The sequence below is a fragment of the Neovison vison genome, chromosome 7, assembly GCF_020171115.1.
Source record: "Neovison vison isolate M4711 chromosome 7, ASM_NN_V1, whole genome shotgun sequence".
Lineage (NCBI taxonomy): Eukaryota > Metazoa > Chordata > Mammalia > Carnivora > Mustelidae > Neogale > Neogale vison.
In genome coordinates this window covers 176,707,810-176,722,360 of record NC_058097.1, presented here as the reverse complement: position 1 = coordinate 176,722,360, position 14,551 = coordinate 176,707,810, and the positions used below count along the sequence as shown (strand labels likewise).

General features: G+C 34.1%; 1 protein-coding gene across 1 annotated transcript in view; it reads left to right on the top strand.

Moving 5' to 3' along the window:
- The window catches only part of DCDC1 (doublecortin domain containing 1), a 439,829-nt gene that overhangs the window by 6,427 nt on the left and 418,851 nt on the right, over window positions 1-14,551 (top strand). The window contains exon 3 of the mRNA XM_044259009.1: window positions 7,126-7,187. The gene's annotated coding sequence lies outside the window, so the exon portion shown is untranslated. The remainder of the gene's footprint in view (window positions 1-7,125; window positions 7,188-14,551) is intronic.

The window sequence follows — 14,551 nt, the reverse complement described above, 5'->3', positions numbered from 1 at the left end:
CTTACTACATTTTTATGTTTGATGTTTTCATCTTCCCATAAACCTATTAAAGATACCATCTATAATCCATTTTCTGTTTCTTTTTAGTAATCATAATAAATACCAAACTTATTTCCCTCATTCACTTCTTTTTTAAAAAACTTTTTAAATTTTATTTCATTTACTTGTTTGACAGAGAGAAAGAGGCCATGCACAAAACCTATAGGGGTAGAGGGAGAAGCAGACTCCCCACTAAGCAGGAAGCCCATCGTGGGGGTTCAATCCCAGGACCCCAGTACCATGACCTGAGCCTCCCAGAATCCTGAGATCAGTCCTCATCCGAAGCCCAGTGCTTTACCTACTGAGCCACCTGGGCACTCCGGCGCCCATTCACTTCTTCTTTTTTTTTTTTTTTTAAAGATTTTATTTATTTATTTGACAGAGAGATCACAAGTAGGCAGAGAGGCAGGCAGTGAGAGAGGAGGAAGCAGTCTCCCCACCAAGTAGAGAGCCCGATGAGGGGCTCGATCCCAGGACCCTGAGATCATGACCTGAGCCAAAGACCGAGGCTCAACCCACTGAGTCACCCAGGCACCCCACCATTCACTTCTTTACCCCTTTCTCTTTCTTCTTATGACCATTCTGGTTTTTCTATGAGCTTAAATTTACCTTGAAATTTTAAACCTTGTGATGGTCTGTTTCAACCATGTTATAATGTACATTTATATCCTTGCTTTAAAGCATTTTTCCTTCTCCATTTTAGTTTTTTTAAACTGAATTTTTTGAAGTTTATTTTAGTCATGTAATTGACTCACAGAAGAAGGTTAATCTGAATGATCAAGGGGTGTTAATTTGTAGGTTAAAATGTGTTAAACAGTTGATATGAAGTCTATTTAAGCCAATTAGAGAGTATAATGAAGATGTTTCCAGAGTGTTATGGAACCTTTTGAAGTTATTTTGGAATTAACTCCAATATTCAACCACGGCACCCATCTGAACATGCCATTGCATTTAGGTTTTTAAATTTGTGTATATTCCAATAGATATGAATAGACCTATTTTTTAAAAGCTTGACTTTATTACTAAGATTCTTTTGTTTTTGTTGTAGGAAAGAAATTCATGCTTCTGTTCATCATTAGCATAATGAAAAACATGGTCACTCTCATATATTTTTCAAAAATAAAATGCAACTGGACTGTATACCCAACAAAACATTACTAGGTTTTTTGTTCATGTACCTCTTTGTTTGTAAAACTAGATTAGTGTTATTATTATAGATTTTTAATTTTATTTAGTTTTTAAAGATTTCATTTATTTATTTGTCAGAGAGAGAGAGTGAGACAGACTACAGCCGGGGTAGCAGCGGGCAGAGGGAGAAGCAGGCTCCCTGCTGAGCAAGGAGCCTGATGCAGGACCCGATCCCAAGACTCTGGGATCACAATCTGAGCTGAAGTCAGATGTTTAACTGACTGAGCAACCCCAATGTTTCTACAGTTTTTTTTTTTTTAAATACTAGGTATCTCATATAGAAAGGTAGCACAGATAAAGATATAAAATTTGATGTCATTAAAAGAAATGATTTGTTCCCCTCCAAAATTATTTGATATAATATTATGAAACATTTTAATACTAGTTAATATCTTCAAAATTTAAAATTAGTTTATGTTATACAGAGTTTCATAATATTATGGTCAATTTTAATAGTTGAATGTAATTTTCACATAATGATAGCATTAAGATGAATGAAACATTGCAACTTCAACAGTTCAAAATCCATGGAGATATGAGGGTAAAAATCAAATTTTGAAATATATGCTTTACTTAGCATTAGGGTTACTATAGTACTATTTTTTTTACTTGTGTCAGTTTACTAGTAATAAACACATTTAGCATTTCAGCTTCTTCTTGCAACCTTTCAGTTGAATTATTTAGAGACTGATGAAAAACAAATCTTATATGCTAAAGGGACTTCTGCAATGATGGATTAGATGCCAAAATAATGAAACCACATGGCTTAAAAAATATACTGAAGATAGATGTTTTTTCTGATGAATTTCTGGAAAATATCATATTTTTAAAATATTTGAAGCAATTCATAGTAATACTTGTTAATCTACTGTAGAAGCACCATGAGTATAGTCTTTTGTAGTTCATTAGCAATTTCTTTAATGAGTTTTTTTGTGTGATAGATAAAGTAACAGACAAATGACAGATTGTTTGCCTTTAATGATTTCCCTGTTTCAAGCCCATTACAAAGCAATTAGAAATCTGACAGCATTTTCACTCTGCATTACTGATCATCTAAAGTGATGAGGAATGAGAGGTGATGAATATTAATTGTATATTTTCATATGATTATCATAAATTATTACCTTGTCTGATGTGCTGCAGGTGAAGCAGGAGCATTAGAGAAAGACAGTCAGATATATTAATTTGAAAGACTATATGATTTTTGTCTTTGTAGTATAAATCCTGATCTGTAGTATTAGTCTCTATGAATATTAATTTTTAGTTTTTAGTTTGATTTGGAGTAATGTAAATCACTTTTCCTATTTCAGTACAAGAAAAGGAAAAATTATTCCATAGTACAATGAACATATATCATTTAAATTCAGCATTTTAAAAATCTAATTTAAAAATGAGATGGTGGGGATGCTTGGCTGGTTCAGTTGGTAGAGCATGTGACTCTTGATCTCAGGATTGTGAGTTTGTGAGTTTGTTAGATGTAGAGATTACTTAAAAATAAAACCTTTAGGGGCACCTGGGTGGCTCAGTGGGTTAAAGCCTCTGTCTTTGGCTCGGGTCATGATCCCAGAGTTCTGGGATCGAACCCCGCATCGGGCTCTCTGCTCAGCAGGGAGCCTGCTTCCCCCTCTGTCTCTGCCTGCCTCTCTGCCTACCTGTGATCTCTGTCAAATAAATAAATAAAATCTTAAAAAAAAAAAAACTTTAAAAAATGAGATAGTGAATTTGTTGATATGCATATATACAATATTTAGATATATCAATACAATGGAAGATACACTTAGAAAAAGATCTTATGTTAGTCCTAGGTTAAAGTCAGGTAATCTGGCAAAAGAAGTAAGATAAAAAAGTATAACAAGATGTAAAAGAAGATTTTTCTACATCCTCTATAACAATTCTTTTGGCCCCAGTTCATGGTAAATGCTATTTACCATGTGTCTTCGTAAATGCTATTTACCAAAAGTGTCTTGCTTTAGTTGTTGTTAGGACTCATGAGCTCTTACTTGGTTTCCAGCCTTGGAGTTTTGGAGCAAAGATTGATCCAGAAACTAGATAATAATATTTAGTACAAGGAGAATTGACAAGCTTATACCATTTGAAATGATTAGAAATATATTTGGATTAATTTTACCAAAGCAAATTAATTTATATTTTGATATCCCACTCATCATAGATTTTAGTTGTTATTAGTACATACTTAATGAATGGCATTGAATTTCATTTCACTAATGTTACTGTGTCTTGCTTTAGTACTGTCTTTTTTACCTTTTTGGTGTGGTTTGCTGCATGGCATACATCTTTCAGAGAGGCATGCCTTCTCTGAATCCAGCTTTATTTATGAAGCTCATAATCTATTTGATAATATGATTATAAATCAAAAATGAATTTGTTTATGTATCTTAGGAATCATTCTTATTTTATATTTGATTATATATATTTATATAGTATATGTGTATATATAATACATGTGTATATATATGTGTGTATTTGTGTGTATATATGTATAATACACATATATGTGTATGTATATATATGCATATATACACTTATATAAACACATACATACACATATATATGTATTTTCCCATTTTATACCTATCCAGTGAAAGTGTCAGGCCTTCACAAATGAACTTTTTGTTTCTGGAAACTTGGGGAGAGCCATCTGAAATTCATTACATATTTACTCAGTGAAAATTCAGATAGCATAATGATAAAAGCTAATTATCAGTAAAAAAAAAGGTTGAGATCCTTACATTTAGTAGCCCAATTTCATAATATTTTTACTGGCTACGCTTTCCAAATCTTTATATCTGACCTCCCTGTCTTTTTTTTTTTTTTTTTAACAGGAACTTCCTTTATCTGTAGGGCAGGTCTAACTAGCACACTTTATAGAATCAGAATGGTGATTCCCAATGCCCTCAACTCCTTTCTGCTCATATTCCATACCCTAGTGTTAGTCTAGACTTCAAGTTGATTCTTTCTACAGCACAGCCAATTCTCCTTTTCCTTTCTACTTTTTTCCCCTTTCTAACATACGACCAACCAACATAGCTATTCGACTTTGGGTCAAAGTCTCCACTTCTAATTAGTTTAGAACTCTTACATATTTTTCCTATGTCACCTGAGTTCATAGGAACCTGGGCTGTCCAACTGTGACACTCTTAGCAAATCAATAGCTGAGGAAAGAGACAGTACTAAATTATAAATTATAAATTATAAATACCGCATCTTCTCTGATAACAAACAGTCTCTGAAACACATTCTACCTTTTCTAAAAATCTCTTTCTCAGTGCAAGTTGTAGAACTAAATACAAAAATGAGATCTAGGGGCCCCTGAGTGGCTTAGCAGGTTAGGCCTCTGCCTTTAGCTCAGGTCTCAGTCTCAGGGTCCTGGGATCGAGCCCTGCAATGGGCTCTCTGCTCGGTGGAGAACCTGCTTCCCCCTATCTCTCTCTGCCTTCCTCTCTGCCTACTTGTGATCTCTCTCTCTGTTAAATAAAAAAATAAAATCTCTTTAAAAAATAAGGCCTAATATTTATGATTAACAAACACTTTCACACATTACACGTTTACTTATTTGATCTATATAACAATTCATAAGGTGGATAAGCCAGATGCTATTGTCATACACATAAGGAAATAAGACTGAGGAGGAAGAGAGGTGAGATTCATACTCAGGTTAGCTGAGTCCACATCTTACACATTTTCTGTCACACTGCCTTAGCTCCCATATGTAAAAGCCCTTCTACTAATGACTAAAACTATACAGGCAGAAGAACTTTTGAGTTTCCCTGTGCTATCATTCTTCCTTGTCCTTTCTTAGGGAAAATAAGCCCAAGAAAGTTTAGGATAAACCCCAGGTCTGGCCCAAACTAAGATCGCAACTCTAGAATTTCTTGGGTTAGTTCCAGAGATCTTTGCATTGCAGACACTGCCTTCATGTTTTCTAAATCTACATGATTATTTTCTTTATTTTTTCTTCAGCTATTAAATTATTGATTATAGTCCTGGCTTGGTAAATAGAAGTATTCCCCTCTGTTTTTAAGTCTTTGTTAATAATAAACTGAAGTCTGTTTTATCTGGCAAAATTTTTCATAAGGTAGAAACATTCTGGAATGTCGTAAGGTGAGAGTGGAAGAGAGGGACATGACTACTTTGTGTTGGAAGAGTGGAAGAGAGGAATGTTGGAGTTGTTACTTGCCTCCATTTCCTCCTCCTCCTTCTTTTTTTTTTTTTTTTTTTTTTTAGATTTATTTATTTTAGAGAGTGGGGAGGGTCAGAGGGAGAGGAAGAAAATCCTCAAGCACACTCCCCACTGAGCTTGAATTAGCGCTCAATCCCAAGACCCTAAGACCATGCCCCAGACCAAAATCAAGAATCCCTCAACCAGCTGAGCCACCATGCACCCTACCCCATTTCCTTCTTGATTACCCTGCACAGATAATGTCCAAGAGACACTCTTTCTTCTCTAAATTGGGATCAATCTCTGATTGATTGTTTATATGGTATTTAGGGTTAGAAAAATAGTTAAGGTCAAACAGATAATTCAGGGACCACATTTTTTTCTTTCTAAGGTATATAAATTTGAATAGTAACAGAAGCTGAGAAAACAGGGGTGTTAATTACATAATGAGGAACAATGAGTCTCCTGGTGCAATAGATAGCTTAGTTCAACATAGCAACTGGCTCTTGTTTGATTCTGTAAGAGATCAGATTTTTTATTTCCTTTTTCAACTGGTATGTCTTTCCACCTTAGTTACACTTCTGACCCACATGTGTAATTAGTTGGTTGGTCATATGACACGGAGACTTCTCTCCTTGAAAACTGGGTTCATTTCTTGACTCCACACACTTGGCCTTCTTTACATATCTCCCTTTTCTAACCAAATAACAGCTATTCTTCACACTATTCAAGTTTTGAGTGTTTTTATGAGCACTTCTATTTAAATACCATTCCATTACTTACCTCTTTCTCTAGTCATAGAAAATCCTTTTAATTTTATTCACAAAACATTCCCTCTTTCCTTCTCAAAATTTCTACCTAAAATGGATTTATATCTTGTTCCAGTGAAGCATCACTTATTGAAGCAACAAGTCATTTAAGATCTCTAGGGAAAAGAAGGGTCAACAAATTGGAAAGAAAATAGGCCTCTCAGGGATCTGATATGGTGGAGCTCAACATAGAAGAGGTCAATATTCTTGACTAGTCATCAATAAAGTGTTCTGAAACAGATTCTTAGGAGAGAGGAAGTGTGTCAATAGCCATTGGTTTAGCAATGAAGACAGTTTTTACGTTCTTTTCTTCGTAACTGTTTTTTGTTTATCCTGAACTGGAGAATAGAATAAAAAGGCTTACAACCCTGAAATAGACTATACTATCCACTTCTTACTTAACAATATGACCTATCCCATTCTGTCAGAAAAAAAAAGATACTAAGTTCATTGGCATATGTGGCCTTTGAGATATTATGTTGGTGGTTTTCCAGGATTTTATGCCCTTCTAGATGTTACTAATTGATTGTTTAATTGCATGTTCCCAGGTTAAATTAAGCTGTCTAATTGCCAAATCGCGTTCCTCTTGTTTTAAAGATGGGGATGTTTTCCCTTTTCCAATCTCCAGGGATATTTTCCCACCATTTTAAGATAGTAAAAAGAGAGGGACAAAATTTAAAAGACTGGGAGGAAAGAGGAAAAGATGATTTCTTTTTCTTTTGCACCAGTGACATTATCTGTATAACTTATTCTATTCCAGTAGTCATAAACATTTGACTAATATCTTAATTCATTTTTCAGACTTCTTAAAGTATAAATTTAGTATCTCTCCCAAGAAAAAACTTGATTTATCTTCAATAAGAGTAAGTGAGATCATATCTATGCTTGATGAGGATGTTCTGCTTACAGGCTACTCTAGTCTTCCTCAGCCATTACCGCACGTGGCTTCTCCATCAAGGAGTTAGCGCAAGGTAAGGTCTACGGCACTGCTTTGTCACCTCTTATTTGGCACTCTGCCTAGATGGCAATTTTGTAAGATTTTGAATTCTCACTCTAGGAGAATGTTACATGATAGTTGTTATTGAAACAAATTGGAAGTCAAAATTAATGTAATTGGATTTGAAGGATTTGTTTCCCAGTAATAACTGAGCAATCTTCCTGTTCTGTTTTGGTTGGCTTACCTCAGTAGCTTTCAATATATTTCAAGCTTGACATTGTGGCTTATCACATTGCCCCTCTCCAACCCTATAAAATGTATGGCAAGTCCTCTTTAGCTGTAAGTATAAAACTCAGACCACTTTATCAATATCCTTTTTGTGACTACTAGGATATCTGTAAACAGGAAGATTGTATTTTAATGAAGGGAGAGGAGAAAGCAAAGAACCCTTTGAACTCCAGTTTAGCACATTGACATAAATATTTTCAGATCATTTATTCGAGTAGTAGCTCATGGATTAGTATTAAACTTCTTGGGCTTCTTTGTGATCCACAGAGCTTTCAGCTTTCCATGGTCAACTGCTACATTTAATGCATGGCAATAATAAACTTATGCAAAATAAAAAGGAATTTCATGCTTGGGAGGAAAAGAATTTTATGTAATTTTATCCTTACATAAAGAACTGACCATTAAAGTAATCTAAAATGAAAGGAGTTTTTTTTTTTTTCCTGTCTTCATTTTGGAAAATTGACATAAAAACCTTAAGACTTCCCATATAGCATTTTAAAACTTTTTTGAGCTGCTCTATTGCTGCATGATAATCTTTTATTTCTAAAGAATTAGATGTTTCTCTCTCTCTAAAAGGGAAGGCAAAGCAAGGGTTGAATAATCTTTTACCTATAAAATATGCATATTGATGAAAAAAGTGTATACATTTGAAAAATGGAACGTATTTTTATGCTCCTATTTATTTGTTACTATGGCAACCACCACACTGCCTAGTATTTATGTTGTCTAAGATTCAGGGCACCTTTTCAAAAAAAATAAATATGCTAGAACCATGTATTGTATTTATTTTGAAGCTTAGAAAAATGTTTATTCTAATGCATATTTTTGAAGAAAAATAGCAATAAATAATCTAAACTTCAACCTGGTTTAAATGGTACCTTTTCCAGTGTATGTTTTTAAAATCAAAATAATTACCTTTTCTTCCTTGTTATAAAAATCAGAATAAAGAATAGAAATAATGAATTTTTTAAAAAGGTTTTATTTATTTATTTGACAGAGAGAGAGAGAGCCAGAGAGCACAAGCAGGGGGAATGGCAGAGAGGGAGGGAGAAGCAGGCTCCCTACGGAGCAGAGAGCCAGATGCAGGACTCCATGTGGGAGGGCTCCCTCCCAGGCCCCTGGGATCATGACCTGAGCCAAAGGTAGATGTTTAACTGACTCAGCCACCAAGGTATGCCTAGAAAAAAATGAATTTTTAAAACTCATGAGTCTGTCTTAAAAGGTAGTATCTTGACTTTTCTCATTTTTATGACTTAATATTTTGATTCATAACAAATTTTTGAAAATATAAAATAAGAACACTTAGATATTTAATGTTAGCTACATAAATCAGAAAATATAAATGGTTTGCATTTCTGATTACAGATGGTTCTTTGATATCTATGAATAAAAGATTTATATTTTGCATGTGAAATGAAAGGCATCGTTGTTATTATTTTTCTTAGTTTATTTAAATTATTTTCTGACATGTGTGATACATAAATATAATTTCTTAATGTTAAACATCAGAGTGGAAGTTATGAAGCATAAAATCAGACATGTTTCATGTCACGTATTACCTGTTAAGAAAAACTGCAATACAACATTTAAGTACAACAGAATAGTGAGCATATTGTCTCTGATACTTGTAAACAGGATGGATCTGCAGTTTCACAGTTTATGTTGACAGTATCTTTGTGGGAAATGTAATTATCAAATGAATTATAACATGTCCTAGTATTAAGATTATTAATAATAATTTTAATTGCCTTTTTCAAGATAATTGGATATGCTCTGATAAGTGTATAGGAAAGGAGGAATTGGGCTAATGAGATATTTTGAACTCAGTTATCTTTAAAATATCTAGAAGTTTAACATATATATATTCTATATTTTAGGAATTTCTTCTTTTAAGTGAATGGTTTCTAAGTAGAATTAAAATAATTTATAGTCCATAAAAATCTCTCTGATTATCCCTTAATATTCCTCCTTGAGTATTAATCTGATAAAAAATTTAAAAATTAAATTTTCACTACTGGTAGAAAATACACTTGGTCAGATTAAGAGAGAGTATTTTATTCTAGTAATGGGTACTACTATATGGGTGTTTGTGTGCTATGTTTTGGTATCTTTAGAAATTGTTACATTTCTAAAAAAAAATCCAATTTGGAAATATACTTTGATCTAGGAATTTAGCTCCTAAAACTTCTTCCAGTTTAGAAGCTTTTCTGTTATATGTTCAAAGTTGCATGGGAACCACAGCTTTATTTGCAATAGGAAGTATTTGGAGCAACCAGCTAGGATATTTAAAAAAATAAAAAATTATGTTCTCAAGAAGTATTTATAACATAAAAGTATTCTCATTCAGTGAAAATACAACTGTACATAAACTATATTTAATATGGTCACAATTTTATTTAAGGAAAAGGCTATAGGGGCGCCTGGGTGGCTTAGTTGGTTAAGCGTCTGCCATTGACTCAGGTCATGATCCCAGGGTTCAGGGACTGAGCCCTGCATGGGGTTCACAGCTCCCCCAGGAGGCTGCTTCTCCTTCTTCCTCTTCTTTTCCCTCCCCGCCTCTTCTCTCTCTTCCTCTACCTGCAGGTTCCCCTGCTTGTGTGTTTATTCTCTCTCTCTCTGTCAAATAAATAAATGAAATCTTTAAAAAAAAAAAAAAAAAGAAGAAGAAGAAAAAAAGAAAAGACTGTATCTCAGGACGCCTATTGGCTTAGTTGGTTAAGCGCCCAACTCGTGGTTTCCACTCAGGTCATAATCTCATGGGTCACATGATCAAGTCCTATCTTTGGCTTCATGCTTAGCAGGGAGTCTGCTTGAAGATTCTCTCCCTCTGCCCCTTACCATGATTGTGCTCACTCACATGCTCTCTCTCTTTCTCAAATAAAGATATAATCTTAAAAAAAAAACTTTAAAAATCTTTTAAAAAATCTCTTAAAAAATCTTAAAAAAAAAAAAAAAAGAGAAACGGTTGTATCTCTGGAAAATCAAAGATGAAATCCTGAAAGCAAATATTCAAAAATTATAATACTGACTAGCTCCAAGGATAAGAGATTATAAGAGGCTTTTCTTTTTTTAGATTTTTCTTCTAATCTTAATATGGTTATTTCTGTAGTAACTCTAATTATCATCATTCAAATTGTTTTTAATAGGATGTTTATAATTGTTTTTAATAAGATGTTTTTAATAGGATGTTTAGTGTTTATATTCATTAATGAAAATTTAGCTAATGGAGAAATAATGTTATCTTGTTCAACATTGAATTCATTGTCTATTTTAGAGTCTGGGAATTGTTGGTACTTAATAAATATGATAGTTTGAATGGAATAATGATGAGATCAGGAATTAGCAAAGTGGTTTTAGGGAAAACACATTTGGAGGACCACAAAGATGCCTTCTTTATGTTTAAGTAAACTAGATTTGTTTGTCATAACAATGGGTGACAGGATAATAAAGTGATAAGAATATGCAAGAACTGTTGCACTACCCATAATTCTGATAGCATAGAACAAGCCAGGTGTCCCAGAAGTTTTTAATTTTAATGAAGTAGTCTATTCTATTATTTCTTTCATGGATTGTGCCTTTGGTGCTATGGCTAAAAAGTCATTGCCATATCCAAAATCATCTATGTTTTACACTATTTCATATTCTAGGAATTTTATAGTTTTGTGTTTTAAATTTAGCTTGATTCATTTTGAGCTAATTTTTGTGACGGATATGAGGTGTGTGTTTAGATTCTTTTTTTTTCAAGTACATTCTCTAGTATTACTGGTTAAAAAGTTCATGCCATTGTATTGACTTTGCTCTTTTGTCAAAGATAAAGGTGGTTCTATTCTTATGTGAATCTATTTCAGGGCTTTTTAGGTATGTCTCATACAGATCTTGTACGTATTTCATTACATTTATGCTTCTATTGAAGCATATTCATTTTTGAGTCTATATTCATTTTTGAGTACTAATATAAGTAGTAATGTTTTTTAAATTCAAGTATAATTAATATACATTAGATTAGCTTCAGATTTACATTATAATGATTTAACAGTTGTAGGTATTTCTCAGTACTCTTCAGGTTAAGTCTACTCTTAATCCCCTCTATTTCTTTCACCCACACTTCCACCTACCTCCCTCCGGCAACCCCCAGTTTGTTTTCTGTATTTAAGAGTCCGAATTTTTGTTTGTCTCTTTTTTCTTTGTTCATTTGTTTTGTTTCTTTTTTTTTTTTTTTAAAGTAGTCTCTATATTCAACATGAGGCTTGAGCTTATGACTCCAAGATCAAGAGTCACATGCCCCACCAACGGAGCCAGCCAGGCCTCCCTAAAATCCCAAAATCTCCTAAGATTTTGTTTCTTAAAATCCATATATGAGTGAAATTATATGTTCTTTTTTCTCTGGCTGACTTATTTCACTTAGCTTTTTATCCTCTAGGTCTATCCATGTTGTTGCAAATGGCAAGGCTTCATTCATTTTTATGGTTAAATAATGTTCCTTTATATAAATTTATATAAATAAAGTAATATCCATTCCATATTTTTAATCCATTAATCAATGGATAGATTTTTATCCATTCATCTATAGATGGACACTTGGGTTATTTTCATACCTTGGCTATTGCAAATAATGCTGTAATGAACATAGGGCTTCATTTTTTTTTCAAAACTTAGTGGGGTTTTTTGGGTAAATATCCAGTAGTGGAATTAGTAGATATGAAGCCTTTTAAGAGGATGGTAATTCCATACTTCTTGTTTTCTTGTCTTATGTTGTTTTCTTGTCATATATATAGATATAGATATATAGATATATTTCATATATGCATGTCCAGCCCACTAGAAGGGACCATATAATGTGAGTTTGAATATTCAATTCTGCTATACAAAATAAGAAACTAAATGGGATGATGACACTCCTAAGCAATGTTGAGCATCTGGGTGGCTCATTTGGTTAATCATCTGCCTTCAGCTCAGGTCATGATCCCAGAGTCCTGGGATCAAGCCCTACATCAGGCTTTCTACTCAGCGGGGAGTTGTCTTCTCCTCTCCCTCTGCCCCTCCCCCTTCTAGTATGCTCTCTCTTTCTCTCTCTCTCTCTCAAATAAGTAAATAAAATCTTTAAGAAAAATACTTTGGTTTGTATTTCTAATAGATAATATTTTTTAAAGTACAAGCACGAAATTCTTATTTTGTCATTTTTTTTAAGATTTTTAAAATTTATTTATTTATTTATTTGTTTGTTTAGAGGGAGGGTGAGAGAGCACAAGCAGAGCCTGACATGGGCTCAATCCCACAACCCTGAGATCACAACCCCAGCCGTAATCAAGAGTCAGATGTCTAACCAATGGAATCGTACAGGTGCCCCCATTTGTCATAATACCATTACCCCTAATATCCAAAACTGAGTGTTGTAACCAGTAACAAATAGCTTAATGAAGACAGATGTGCCCACTAAATTTTTAACAAATAATATAACACCACCACCATTTATTCATATCCAATAAAATAATTTCCTTAGTATCTGTAATATCCAGTTTGTGTTCCATGTCAATAATTTTCTCAAAAAATTTGTCTTATTAAAGTTAGTTTACTCAAATCAGGATCTAAACAAGGTTTATAAATTGTGTTTGGTTGATAAAATTCTTAGTCTCTTTCCACTTGTAACATTTCTCCATCTTTATTTTCAGTGTCATGTCATTTAACATGTTTTTCTACCTTCCCCATTTCTCACAAACTAGAAGTTAGATCTAGAGATTTGGGTACATTTTTGAGTTGGTGGTGAATTGACACTTATGCATGTGCATGCAAACATCTTTTTTCTCATAGTTTTGTTTTACACTACAGTTGTTTCTCTCTCTTTTTTAAAGATTTTATTTATTTATTTGAGAGAGAGTGTGTGCGTGCTCACAAGCAATGTGAGGAGCAGGAGGAGAAGCCAACTCCTCACTAAGATGCAGGACTCAGTCCCAGGACCTCAGGATCATGACCTGAGCTGAAAGCAGGCACAACTAACTGAGCCATCCAGGTGCTCCTCTCCTCAAATTCCCATTGCGTTTCTTCTACAGAATGTTTATCTTTTATTCTTGAAAGTCTTTTCTAAGCTTTCTTGCTTACAACTATCCACATTTACTTGCCCCTTGGGAAAGCCCCATGTTCTGTTTTGTTATTGATGGCTATTACCCTAACTTGAAGACCATCAAACCTTTCCTCTTCTGTAGCTGACACATGTTACCTACGATGTGGGAACTTTATGGAGTGGCTACTATTCTTAACCCTTTCTTACAAATAAAGAAACTGATGCAGAAAGGTGTTATGTGATGTGTCCAAAGTGACACAGTTACTAAGTGGGCAGTAGGGCTGTTACCCAAACACTCTGGCTCCAGAATCCAGGCCTGTAACCACTGTGTGTTTGAATGCCTTTAAAAACAAAACAAAACAAAACAAGACAAAACAAAACAAAACAGGTAGAAGAACAGGTCCAAGGGTGGGCATGAGTGAGAGCTGATATTCATGTAAAATGATTAAGAGATGGAAAGTAAAAAAAAAAAAAAAAAATAGTGGTTTTTCAGTGTATCAGTAAATAAACTATGCATGTGTTAATAAAATATAAGGCAGTGTCTTTACCTGTAGTTGAAAAAACACCATAGTAGTGTCAGTCAAATTTAAATTAACACATTTTTATTTATTTAATTTCTAATTAACAATTAGTTGTTTTTTTTTTAAAGATTTTACTTATTCATTTGATAGAGACAGAGATCACAAGTAGGCAGAGAGACAGGCAGAAGGAGAGGAAGGGAAACAGGCTCTCTGCTGAGCAGAGAGCCCGATGTGGGGCTCGATCCCAGGACTCTGGGATCATGACCTGAGCCAAAGGCAGAGGCTTTAACCCACTGAGCCACCCAGGTGCCCAATAGTTTACAGTTTGTTTGTTTTTTTTTTAAGATTTTATTTATTCATTTGACAGCAAGACAGAGATCACAAGTAGGCAGAGAGACAGGCAGAGAGAGAAAGGAGGAAGCAGGCTCCCCGCTGAGCAGAGATCCCACTGTGGGGATCGATCCCAGGACCTGGGATCATGACCTGAGCTGAAGGCTGAGGCTTTAACCCACTGAGCCACCCAGGTGCCCC